This window comes from Mixophyes fleayi, chromosome 2 (genome assembly GCF_038048845.1).
Source record: "Mixophyes fleayi isolate aMixFle1 chromosome 2, aMixFle1.hap1, whole genome shotgun sequence".
NCBI classification, from domain to species: Eukaryota; Metazoa; Chordata; class Amphibia; order Anura; family Limnodynastidae; genus Mixophyes; species Mixophyes fleayi.
In genome coordinates this window covers 351,521,314-351,534,665 of record NC_134403.1, presented here as the reverse complement: position 1 = coordinate 351,534,665, position 13,352 = coordinate 351,521,314, and the positions used below count along the sequence as shown (strand labels likewise).

At 42.7% G+C, this 13,352-nt stretch overlaps 1 long non-coding RNA gene across 1 annotated transcript in view; it reads left to right on the top strand.

The window, feature by feature from the left end:
• The window catches only part of LOC142139481 (uncharacterized), a 928,167-nt gene that overhangs the window by 430,384 nt on the left and 484,431 nt on the right, over window positions 1-13,352 (top strand). The gene's annotated exons all lie outside the window — the stretch shown is intronic.

The following is a 13,352-nucleotide window of genomic DNA, read 5'->3' as shown; positions in this document are numbered from 1 at the left end:
TGACATTGTTTCCTGGATCTGAAATTCATCACCTGGTCCCTTTCTGGACGCAAAACAGGGTAAAACATTAATCAGTGGCTCTCTAGCAGTTGGGGAACTACATGTTCCAGCAAGACTTGGCAGGGCATCCTTTAGAGCTGCAGGTTGCTTATGTATTGTTTATATGCTGGAGTTGCTATACATTTTCACATCAGGTCTATATTATCTGCCTTTGCTGCCTGATATTTGGGGTATATTGAAAGGACAGGAGTTTTTGCTGGATATAGAATAGCCCCCTATCAGAGGTGGTATAGGCTAATACATTAGAGAGATTTAAATATGCAAGATCTGTGTCTCTCATTCACACTCATCACATCCTACTATTCCCGGTTACAGGAATTTTTTCGGGCTGCACCCACTTTGTGGAATTCTCTCCCTTGCACAATACTTTCCTCTAGTCTTCAAGTGTTCTCTGAAAAACCACCTCTTCAAACAAGCTTATAATATTCCTCAACCAGCATCTTAATCTCCGAAGATTACCACCCTCTACACAGCTAACACAAGACAACAACCCTCTGACCAACATTGCTGTGTGACTGATCACACAGCCCACTCAAAACTATTTATCTTTGCATTCTAGCTGGAACAATATGCAATATGATATAGCACTTAGCCTTGTGTATCAAACTTACATTGTCCCATAGATTGTAAGCTTGCGAGCAGGGCCCTCTTACCTCTCTGTCTGCATGTATTACCTAGTATTGTTTTATTAATGTTTGTTCCCAATTGTAAAGCGCTATGGAATTTGCTGACGCTATATACATAAATAATGGTGATGAAGCTTGGGATAGACATAAGGATATAATTACAAAGAACTAATGTTCAAATAGAGTTTGAGGTTAAAAAAATGGGCAGACTAGATAGGCCCAGTGGTCCTTATCTGCCGTCAAACTCTCTGTTACTTTAGTGTTTCCCTTTATACATCAAGGGGGTACCGCCTGCAATTGCAATGCTGTCGCTGGTATCAAGCGTCTCTGGGTCTCGCCAGCGATAACCAGTAGCGGATCCAGGGGGAGTGCAATCCGGACCAGGGGCGGATCTAGAAAAGTACTGTACCCGGGGCAATTTAGGCCCCGCCCCTTTCTAAAATCTTAGGCTGCCGACGGCTGCACACTATGTGCAGGTCCGTCCAGCCGTGACAGGCAGGGACAGTGTGCTGCCCGGCTGCTCTGATTGTGTTTTAAACACAAGCAAGTGTCTGCTAGGGGGGGCGATCGCCCCTATCACCCCGCCCCCCCTGGATCCACCACTGATCCGGACATTCTCCCCCCCCCCCCCCTTGCAGCAGAAAGCCTACCTTTAAAATAGGTCCCAGCGGCCGATCAAAACGGGAGGGTCTAAACATGGGCCAGCCAATCAGATAAAGGAGGGAGGTGCTTATGCAAAATCACGCCCCCTTAAAAATAAAGTCTAGGTCCGCCTCTGGCAATAGATTGGAGAAACTAATTTAACAAGTAGTGCAAAAACAGAAGGTAATGAAAAAATAATTAATTGAAACCAATCCTGTTTTGTTTTGTAAATAGTTTTTAGATATATTTTTATATTTTTAAACTATTTTAATTTTTTTTTTTAACCAAGTGGAGCTGAAAGGTCAAGGCTGGGTTTTTATTCCCCCTGTGCATGTGTAAAGCAGCTAGCCGGATTAGACATCTGTAAGTCCCCTGAGACAGTTCTGGTGAGGCAGTCATTTAACCCTTGGTTCTCTGGGCCACTATCACTGAGGTAGCTAAGTATTGATCAACTGTCTCCATGATATTTTATTGATAAATAGCAGCAATAAAATATTTTTTTATCGCTTTGATAGATAAAAATGTAATCACCACATGTTAATATATAGGCCCCTTAGATGCCAACAATCAAGGATGAATTGCAAGGAGCGTTTTGAGAATGGGAAGGTGCCGTATGCCAGTCACACATGGTGCTGTCTAAATTAACCTTTGCCGCTTACAATCCCAATCATAATATGTTTTCAGAACTTGTTTACTTTACAATTAATTTGCCTTTTAAAAACCACAGTTGAAAGAAATATTAACTCCTAAAGACCAAAGAATAAGAGCATGTAGTAAAAATTGCATCAAGTATTTTCAAGGGACAAAACTTTAAAGGGTAAATTTATCAAGCTGCGGGATTGAAAAATTGGAGATGCTGCCTATAGCAACCAATCAGATTCTAGCTGTCATTTTGTATAATATACTGAAGAAATGAAAACTAGAATCTGATTGGTTGCTAAAGGCAACATCTTCACTTTTTCAAATCCGCAGCTTGATAAATTTACACCTAAAAGTCAGCAACGCTGATGTGCAAATATGGAAATAAGGTTGTTGTTGCAGACCTACATTCTAACAGGCTAATTTATGTACTATAGTCATGGCCAAAAGTTTTGAGAATGACACAAATGTTATTTTTCACAAAGTCTGCTGCCTCAGTTTTGATTATAGTAATTTGCATATACTCCAGAATGTCATGAAGAGTGATCAGATGAATTGCAATTAATTTCAAAGTCCCTCTCTGCCATGACAATGAACTTTATCCCAAAAACAATATTTCCACTGCATTGTAGCCCTGCCACAAAAAGACCAACTGACATCAGGTCAGTCATTCTTTCGTTAACACAGGTGAGAGTATTGACGAGGACAAGGCTGGAGATCACTCTGTCATGCTGATTGAGTTAGAATAGCAGACTGGAAGCTTTAAAAGGAGGGTGGTGCTTGAAATCCTTGTCCTTCCTCTGTTAACCATGGTTACCTGCAAGGAAACACGTGCAGTCATCATTGCTTTGCATGGAAAGGGCTTCACAGGCAAGGATATTGCTGCTAGTAAGATTGCACCTAAATCAACCATTTATGGGATCATCAAGAACTTCAAGGAGAGAGGTTTAATAGTTGTTAAGAAGGCTTCAGGGCACCCAAGAAAGTCCAGCAGGCACCAGGACTGTCTCCTAAAGTTGATTCAGCTGCGGGATCGGGGCACCATCAGTGCAGAGCTTGCTCCGGAATGGCAGCAGGCAGGTGTGAGTTCATCTGCATGAACAGTGAGGCAAAGACTTTTGGAGGATGGCCTGGTGTCAAGAAGGCCAGCAAAGAAGCCATTTCTCTCCAGAAAAAAACAACTGGGACAGACTGATATTCTGTAAAGGTACAGGGATTGGACTGCTGAGGACTGGAGTAAAGTCATTTTCTCTGATGAATTCCCTTTCATATTATTTGGGGCATCTGGAAAAACGCTTGTCCAGAGAAGGAAAGGTGAGCGCTACCACCAGTCCTGTGCCATGCCAACAGTAAATCATCCTGAGACCATTCATGTGTGGGGTGCTTCTTAGCCAAGGGAGTGGGCTCACTCACAATTTTGCCTAAGAACACAGCCATGAATAAAGAATGGTACCAAAACATCCTCCAAGAGCAACTTCTCCCAACTATCCAAGAACAGTTTGGTGATGAACAATGCCTTTTCCAGCATGATGGAGCACCTTGCCATAAGGCAAAGTGATAACTAAGTGGCTCGGGGATCAAAACATCAAAATTTTGGGTCCACGGCCAGGAAACTCCCCAGACCTTAATCCCATTGAGAACTTGTGGTCAATCCTCAAGAGGTGGGTGGACAAACACAAACCCACAAATGCTGACAAACTCCAAGCATTGATTAGGCAAGAATGGGCGGCCATCAGTCAGTATGTGGCCCAGAAGTTTATTGACATCATGCCAGGCTGAATTGCAGAGGTTTTCAAAAAGAAGGCTCAACACTGCAAATATTGACTCTTTGCATAAACTTAATGTAATTGTCAATAAAAGCCTTTGACACTTATGAAATGCTTGTAAGTTTACTTCAGTATAACATAGCAACATCTGACAAAAAGGTCTAAATACACTAAAGCAGCAAACTTTGTGAAAACCAATACTTGTCATTGTCAAAACTCTTTTGGCTATGACTGTATTTATTAATTCAAGTCATTTATATGGGATAGACTTTCACAAAAATTATGGCAACCATTGAGCATTTTCAGAGTACATAGAACTGATCTGAATTTGTTTACTAAGAACATGCATTAACCAACAAAAACATTAATAACATTAGATGGAGCAGAATTTCCAGATATCAACTACTGTATTTTGATCACTATCTTTCTTATTTCACACATAAATGGATCTACATTGAAGGTGGAGCTGTTGCCCATAGCAACCAATCAGATTCTAGCTATCATTTATCTAGTATGTTTTACCATGTTCTAGATAAATGATAGCTAGAATCTGATTGGTTGCTATGGGCAACACCTCCACTTTTCCTTCCTTAGAAGTTTTAGTAAATCTACCTCTATGTGTGTATTTATATTGTTCCTGCTGCAGTTGTTTACAAGGACAACTGACAGTGAAAGTGTATAACAACATGTTTCATTTTTCCTGGGACTGGTCTGTAAGCCCAACATAAATGCATTTTTCTTACATTGTTATTTACATGCGTTTTTCATGGGGAATATGGGAAATATGGATCAAGCACACAGAAGCCCTTGGGGTAAAATACCCAGAACTTTGTAAACCAGGACACCAATACATTAAATTTTCTTAGTTTGTAATTTCCATCCAATCCTTTGTTTTTGGTGCCAAATGCAATTAAACAGTTATGAGATCCCTTCCCGTCTAAACCTTCAGGCACAAAAACATTTTCTGTGTTCTACTAACAACAAAAAAAATATGTGTATAAAGACATACTTCATTAAACTCAGTAGTGCAGAGCACTAAAAACTTTGTTTCTGTGCTCTGTTCTTTAAATCGCTATATACATTTTTTTTTTTTAATGAGCTCTGGAGCACCATAAAAAGGATAATAAAAAAGCCAGACAAAACATAGGAGTAACACAGGACAATTCTACAAATAATGCAAAGCAATTTAAACACAGAGAATAACACAGCAAAAAGCACAGTAACCTTAATGTGTATTTTTAAAACCATTTTTAAAATTACTTTTTTTGTGCCTGAGGCATAATCCTTCTAATCTTGGTGCAGAAGGAATCTTATTCAGTGAATATAAGCATTTGGAGTTAAAAGATTTTTCTATACAGTTGTGTTTGACATCACAGTTTTCCTGTACCAATTTGACAGTAGCCTGGCCATCCTGTCACCTGCAGTTCTGTCCTCACATACCCAATCACACAAGTGGAGAAGGTCACTGTCTCCTGCAAGATCAACACGCTCATCTCCTGAGTAATCCGTGAGCATTGTTACCAATTGGTCTATCCCGTCCTCTTCAAAACTGAGGACCTGCAGACAAACCTGAGATGAAGACTCACAGGATAATTATATTGTAATAGCCTCCTTATAATTCTTTCTGGCTTGTGTTAGTATTTTTTAACTAGCCGATGGGTGTTTCATTTTAAAGGGAAATCCCAATTTTGGACAATCCCCACCTCTTTTTGTATCTACACCTTCACCCGTTTAGCAAATAGAGGGTAACCTCTTCTGGAATATCCCCTCCACCCCAGTTACCTGAAGCTGGGACTACTAACATGCACAAATAGAAAAGATATAAGCCAGCTGCGTGCCATTATAAATGCCTTATATGGAAGAAAGAAAGCAAGAATGCAGTTGTTGTCAGAGCTTGTCCTTAATATGTAAATCTGAATGCCTCTAGTTAAGTGAAAGTAAGAGGTATTGGTTCATATTTTGATCAAAACACCTAAATTTGCAACCCAACATCACTAAATATTGACTGTAGTAGGCAGGCGCACTTTAAAGAACTAATCATTCTAAAATACAAGTTGCCCTGGAGAGCGAGCTACCAACACTGACAAATACTTATGTAATGATGTGATGTCCTTCTGGGCACAACTTGCAAAGCTTTCCAAACTGAACATGATGGAAGTACATGGACCGAGCATTCGGAAGTGCCATATTACATCTTTGAGATGGCACAGGGCGCTGCCATGATATGGAAAAATTCAGAGGGGAACTAATTAGGTACACCCATAGGGGGCATTTCCTGTTGAACAGAACCCTCCCTCTTGCTTGCTTGGGTGAGAGCTGAGGCCTCAGATTACTCCCTTGCCCCAGCAATGCGCTTGATATTGTGGCTCTGTGCATACAGTGCATTCAAAATGGAAACCCCAAGCAACTCGTTGTGTCTGGCTCCTTCTATGTCCATAAACCACCTGCTCAATCGTGGTGCAGCCAATCAGAATGGCCAGTGGACAGTGCAAGTCTGTTCTCTTCCTAATACTAGTAGCACTGAGAATCTGGAAGGGAACTGGTGTGGAGTGAACTTACGTCAAAGCATAATATAGGAATGTTATCTGTACCAAAACCTCCCTGATTTATCTGATTGAGTTGACAAGACTACTTTGAGTATATCTCCATGTGTGGCAGACCTCTTGTCCTGTTCCTACTGCTAGTAGTGCTAGGAGCCCGGAGAGGAGCTGGAAAGAAGGAACTCGACCAGAACTCGACCAAGGCAGGCGAACACTTAAGGGGGGTTTACCTTACCCAGACCACCCTATCTGTGCTCAAATCACGTGATCCAATGCAAATGTCAGGTTCTTGCCGCTATCCCCGCCTACTCCTCGCTTTCACACAGCGGCAGTCACCAGCAGCCAATCATGCGGCTCGCTTTCCAGCAGGATGGGTCTGGAGGCAGAGCCGGATTTAGACCACATGGGGCCCTAGGCAAGATACTGGTTTGGGGCCCCCTCCCTGAAAAAATCCATAGCGCTATAGTTTTTTAGCATAACATATAACCCTATTCAGGGGCTGGCTGGAAGACTTTAGCCCGGGGGCGGCAAGCACATAGCACTGGCCCATAAGTAGCGGCCCATTTTTAAAGGGTGGTCTCAGCTCCAGCCCTGGGAGGGCCCTCTGGGGACCGCTGGGCCCTAGGCAATTGCCTAGGTTGCCTAATGGTAAATCCGACCTAGTCTGGAGGAGAGCCGTGTGACAACCGCTCCTGCACATGAGCTGCACAGACACCTCAGGAGTTACTCCTGTGTGAGTATTCCTTGTCGGAAAAGTTGGCATTAATATTAATTGAAGTTTTTTTTCCTTTGTTCCAAAATCAAGGTTGTCCAGGCCGCATATAAGGCCTCTTGTATTTTAGGTTTAGTGGTCCTCTTCGCCAGTTGAAATATTGTGACGTACTCCATTGCATATGTATAGAAAAAATATAGCATTATAGTTAAATGTAAATAGTTTCACTAACGGAAATATGTTACTATGACAACACAAGCAAAACAAATAGCAAATGCATTGTTATTTCAAGGTCAGGGACACTTCTCAGTTTTTTGTTTAAACCTTGTATGTTTTCCAACAAGGTAGCATGAAATATAAGGACATCGTTGCCAATATTGTAATAAACAAATACGGTTGATGTTCTCAAATGTAATCAGTCCCCTCTTTACGCCACCTCTCACCACTCTATTATAATGAATGACACTGCACATTGCTTTGGCAAATGTAAGGCATTTATTAGAACTGTACGGTGGAGGAGAAAACGATAAGCAGTTCGGCTAGGACCGATGCTCCTAATATCATAGTGAGGGTCATTTAGTCTCTTGATATCAATAAATGGGTAATCATTTCACCCAGACGCATGCTTTCCTTAAACTTGGGTATCCATTATCGCAAGAATCCGAGAACACGCGTCTATTCTAGACTGACGGAACACTACCAACAAGCCCACCCCCTGGGCGGCATCTGTACCGAAACCAAAGCTGACTCTTCGAAGGGAGGAAGGTGCAGCCATTAAATGAATAAAACTAATGTGCCCCTATACCTAAACCTACACTCACTAAACACCTATAAATCTACCCATACCCTCTTCAGTCAAATGAACCCCTTCTGACCTATAAAGGCGAACACAATGGAATTTAATTAAAGGATGCTTGATCTGCAAGCCACCAATCGAGTGTACAAATCTGGCCACACAGAATTAACTTTCTTACGAGCCTTTTCAACCACCATTCCATCAGGAAAGGACCTCCATGCGCTCTAGGGACTATATCGGACAAACAGAGTACCAAGTCAGGTCATAAGGTATGTATCCACGCCAGTTTGGATTGTATGTTCAAGAGTTGACTTATTTAAATAACATGGCCAAAATTATTACCCCCAATATGGATCCCTAAGATACGGGGCATCCCCCCGACAGGAAATCTCCCTGCACAGCAGCGTCCTGAAATCATGCCAGCGCAAACCCCGTTGGCTCAACCACCACAGGCCTGGGGAAAGAGGACATGTCCGCTGCTGATCGGTGTAAAGAAGCCCACTGTACGAAAGAGTGGCCAACCACCCAGATTCTCAGTGGGGTCCAATGATCTGTAAGTAATAGTAGAAAAGATGCTCCACAGTATTCTCACATATTTTAATATATTTCACATTTAACCATTTTTTTTAACTATTTCTATTAAAAATTTGTATATTATTGTGTGTCTATTTGGTGGTAATCTGTTATGAAATACAGTCCTTTCTATCACCCACCATATAACCAACACATAATCTACCCTTAGGTGTGCTCCCCATAGGTAGTGTCTGCTCTTCTCTCGTTTCTATGTGATATGATAGAAAAAACAAACAAATGTCAATTAAATAACAGGGAGGCATTAAGGCATGGGATAAAGGAGCAGCCCAGAAAATGAGGCAGCATAGGAACAACAAGAAAATGATGCCTGGACAGCGGAGAGACCGGAGTAGTAGAGAGCCAAGAGCGGCTGGAGATAGAGCCTTAGGCGAACAGCAAGGAAGAAAAGGAACGAGAAGAAAAGAGGAAAAATAAACCAAAGAAGAACAAGAGACGCAAGCGAAGGTAAAACCATAAAATAGCGTGGTGCTAACAGCCAATCAGGCCCACTTATAGAGGAAAAATAAGGCACCCTTGCTTCCAAAAGCAACAAGTAACCAAAGCCCTGTGTCATCTGCAGGGAGAAAGAGAAGGAAGGAAAGAAAATCAGGATAGCAGAGGAGCCCACACATACCGTTTGTAGGCCACACATACCGTTTGTAACTTCCACCTACCCATCTGCTGGATGCACTGAATTGATGCGCCATCTACCCAATCCTAAAATAATGCGTGCCAAACAACACGCTTTCCAGACCCATCAAGCCTAGTGTTCGCTTAAAGACATCTAAATACTGGTATTTCGTAATGGGGGCCCATCACAATGCACCAACCATGGCTCTGCAGCATGGGGACCCATATGGGCAAAGTCAGTAACAACTTTAAGTGGGCAAACAAAGCGAAACACCACTCCCGACCTAGTGGATGAGTTTTGGACTTGCATACTTTGTAGACTACTGAGGAGGCGGCAATAATTACATGCTTAGCCAACATGCCTAAGAATGCAGCTGACCGAGAAGAAGCTAACAATTCACTCACCTGGAAGGCGCCAAAAAACAACATGACAAAAGCGGCGATAAACAATGCACATTCAAATGTCGTCTGCCACCCCTGTAAACACCCCATGCAGGGCCCTCAACATGGTATGGCATGCACTAGAGCAAACATCTGTCTTTTCCGAGTCCAGAATCCCGAAACTTGACCCACTCCCATCATGGTGAACGATACTTCCGCATGGTGGTTGGGACAAGTGACAACTCAGCCAAACCTTCTATGACAATTTGCCAGACAGAAACAGACAAGAAGAACCAATGAGGGCTGCAACAGGCGCCAGAGCCATAAGCTTATCCCAGAACCCTCGTGACAAGGCGTCAGCCGCCCGTTCACTACACCCGGCTCATACCTGGCCCAGAAGTTTATATAAAAATGCAGGCAACACAAAACCAGCCTTCACAGAAAGCTAATTACGGTGGGGGAAGACTCACTCTGCTTATTAATAGCCTTCTTACCACTCAGGTTATCACACAGAAGATGATCTGCTTGCCTTGAAAAAGTTCCAGCAGGAAGAGGCTAGCAGTCCAAACAGAACTAGCCCAATCGCTGGTTCAAGGTGCAGCGCACCAATCACTGGTAAAATGGGCCAAACATGACCTTCCTTCTGCATTCGTTAATAGGTGCAACTTTCTACTGGCACAGGGGGCTCGGGCCATAAGCGCTCCCCGTTGAAATCCAGGTGAAACGCCTCCCAGATTGCAAAATGACCCACCATATCCCGGTGGGATATAATAGACAGCAATTGAACAGTAAGTGCTTGAAGTTGATGTGTTGGAAGCAGAAAAAAATGGCAAGTGTATGGATCCGTGCAACATTGGCAATTTTGTGATGCCTAGATGACTGGGTCAGAGCATCTCCAAAATGGCAGGTCTTGTGGGGTGTTACCGGTATGTAGTGGTTAGTACCTACCAAAAGTGGTCCAAGGAAAGACAATCTGTGAAACGGAGATAGGGTCAAGGGAGCACATGGCTCATTGGTGCGCATGGGGAACGAAGGCTATCCAGTGTAGTCCAATCCCACAGAAGCTACCATAGCACAATTTGGTAAGAAAGATAATGCTGGCTACGATAGAAAGCTGTCACGACACACAGTGCATCGCAGCTTGCTGAGTATGGGGCTATGTAACTGCAGACCAGTCAGAGTGCCCATGCTGACCCCCGTCCACCACCGAAAGCACTTACAATGGGCATGTGAGTGCCAGAACTGGACCATGGAGCAATGGAAGAAGATGACCTGGTGTGAAAAATCACTTTTTTTTTTTACATTATATGGACCGCCGGGTGCGTATGTGCCGTTTACCTAGGAAGACGGCAGCAGGATGCACTATAGGAAGAAGGCAAGCCGGCATATGCAGTGTGACCCTCTGGGCAATGCTGGGAAACCTTAGGTCCTGGCATTCATGTGGATGTTACTTTGACACGTACCACCTACCTAAACATTGTTGCAGACCAAGTACACCCCTTCATGACAATGGTATTCCCTGATGACGGTGACCTCCTTCAGCAGGATAATGCGCCCTGCCACACTGCAAACATTGTTCAGGAATGGTTTGTGGAACATGACAAAGAGGTCAATGTGTTGACTTGGCCTCCAAATTCCCCAGATCTCAATCTGATCGAACATCTGTGGGGTGTGCTGGAAAAACAAGCCTGAGCCATGGAGGTCTCACCTCGTAACTTACAGGACTTAAAGGATCTCTTGCTAACGTCTTGGTGCCAGGTACCACAGGACACCTTCAGAGGTCTTGTGGAGTCCATGCCTCGACGGGTCAGAGCTGTTTCACAAACGAGACCTACACAATATTAGGCAGGTGGTATTAATGTTATGGCTAATTGGTGTAAAGCAGTAGGTGTAAGGGGTCCAGTTAGTGGAAGAAAGAAATGGACAATCGCTTCTTAGGCCCAAAACACTGTTGCGGTGCATGTTATATGTTGTTTCGTAATCTCTGTATCATTCAAATCATATTTTTACTGACCACTATAATTTCTTTTTTACTCTTATTTCTACAGACTGTCTGTTAATTTACAGATTACAACTGGGCATGCTATAAAACACATCCACAGCATGCACTACAGCTGGGTAATAATTCTCACACAATCCTGGGTGTTATCCCCCTCTTCTGCCTACAGCTGTCTGCTCCAGGGTGGAGATGGCACAGTGATCGCAGCTGAAACAAGTCACACATCCCTCAAACTTCGTGCACCTGAATAAACACTGCTCCTTGTGTACAGCACAAAGAAGAACGTTCTAATTCTAAATCTACAGCAGAGAAGAGCCCATTAACTCACAGGCATGTAATTATTCCGTACAAGGCTCCTGTGAAACCTCTATTGCTGGGGACTGGGTAATTGCTAATGAAAGTGTGTGGGTTTTGAGGTGGAGACTGTCATTATTTGGAATGTTTTCAGAAGGCTTAACCCTTTGCAGCCAGGGATGCTGGCGAACTTGGCACCTCAGGAGGTCACACCATTTTTCGCACTGAATAACCTTTTCTATTTTTGCTCTACACAAGACTGTGTGTTATATTTATGTCTGAATTACTTCAGATATCCTTAAAATCTACAGGAAAGGGTAGGTTATTCTGTTCTGTTAAAAAGGGGTTTATCACCGGCCTTTGATTATAAATAAATATTAGCCACAGCTGTTTTAACATACTCATGGCACCTCCCTGCTCATTAAATTGTGTAGCAGTGCTCCTCATAGTAACTGTCTGAAGAGATTCTTGATGACCATGCCTGTCTGCATGACATAGTCACAGAGCAGCAGTAATTACTACCTTTTATAGACAAAATCTCAGGATTACATAACTCGGAGTCACTTAATCGATCTGCGTACAGTGCAATCTGGTTGTTTGGCACATTTTGGCAGAAATGTAAGTCATTTAAACATGTGGAAGCCTGAATTGTGGAGAGTCAATCGTTCAGACGCTCCGTAACTAGGTTTCATGAACAAATCAAAATCCAGGATTTAGTTATGGATTTGGGCGAATCCTAAGTGGTTTAGAAAGAGTCAGCTTCATCCTTAATAGAGAACTCCACGCAACACTTAAAAAAAAAAAATAGAATTGGGTGGAGTTCGTTGAATAAATAAAGAAGATTTAGGGCTAGATTTACTAAGCTGCAGGTTTGAAAAAGTGGGGATGTTGCCTATAGCAAACAATCAGATTCTAGCTGTCATTTTGTAGAAGGTACTAAATAAATGACAGCTAGAATATGATTGGTTGCCATAGGCAACATCCCCACTTTTTCACACACGTCTGTACTCAAAAAGGAGCGGACCTGAGATACCTGCTATGATGAATACAGGTGAATACGTCCAATACATATGAGAAATATAAACTCACAAAAGAAAGCACAGAAACAAAAAAACCTAATCACTTATTGTCACCTGTTAATAATATAGTCATTAATGACAAAACATGACAACATTTTTTTCCACTTGAAAAATAGTTATTGGTCTGTAATTAATGTCTACTGTACATAAAAAAAAAACATTTTACAGTTGCTCCTGATTGCACACACATCATCTAGCAATGCACACACACCCGACATCATTAGTGATCGGCACTTATACTAGACCTGTAGCTGGAGCAAGAGATACGGCTGAAAGACACGTACCTGAGAGATGCCCAGAGCTTGATCTGACGTTGCTGTGGGTGTTTGAGCTTGGCACGCCCTTACTGTACATTGACTACGGGCAAACGCCACTTTCCCAGCACGTTCCCTCTCTGAAATCATAGGATGTAGTAATTGCACTTTGCGCTCCAGGATAAATTGGAACTTGATGTGTTCTGCGGCATATTGTCCAGTTCTGGGTAGTAATTATGCGCATTATATGCATAAAATCACTCCTTAGTGAATCAGGCCCATCATCATCATCACCGTTTATTTATATAGTGCCGCTGATTCCGCAGCGTTGTACAGAGAACTCACTCACATCAGTCCCTGC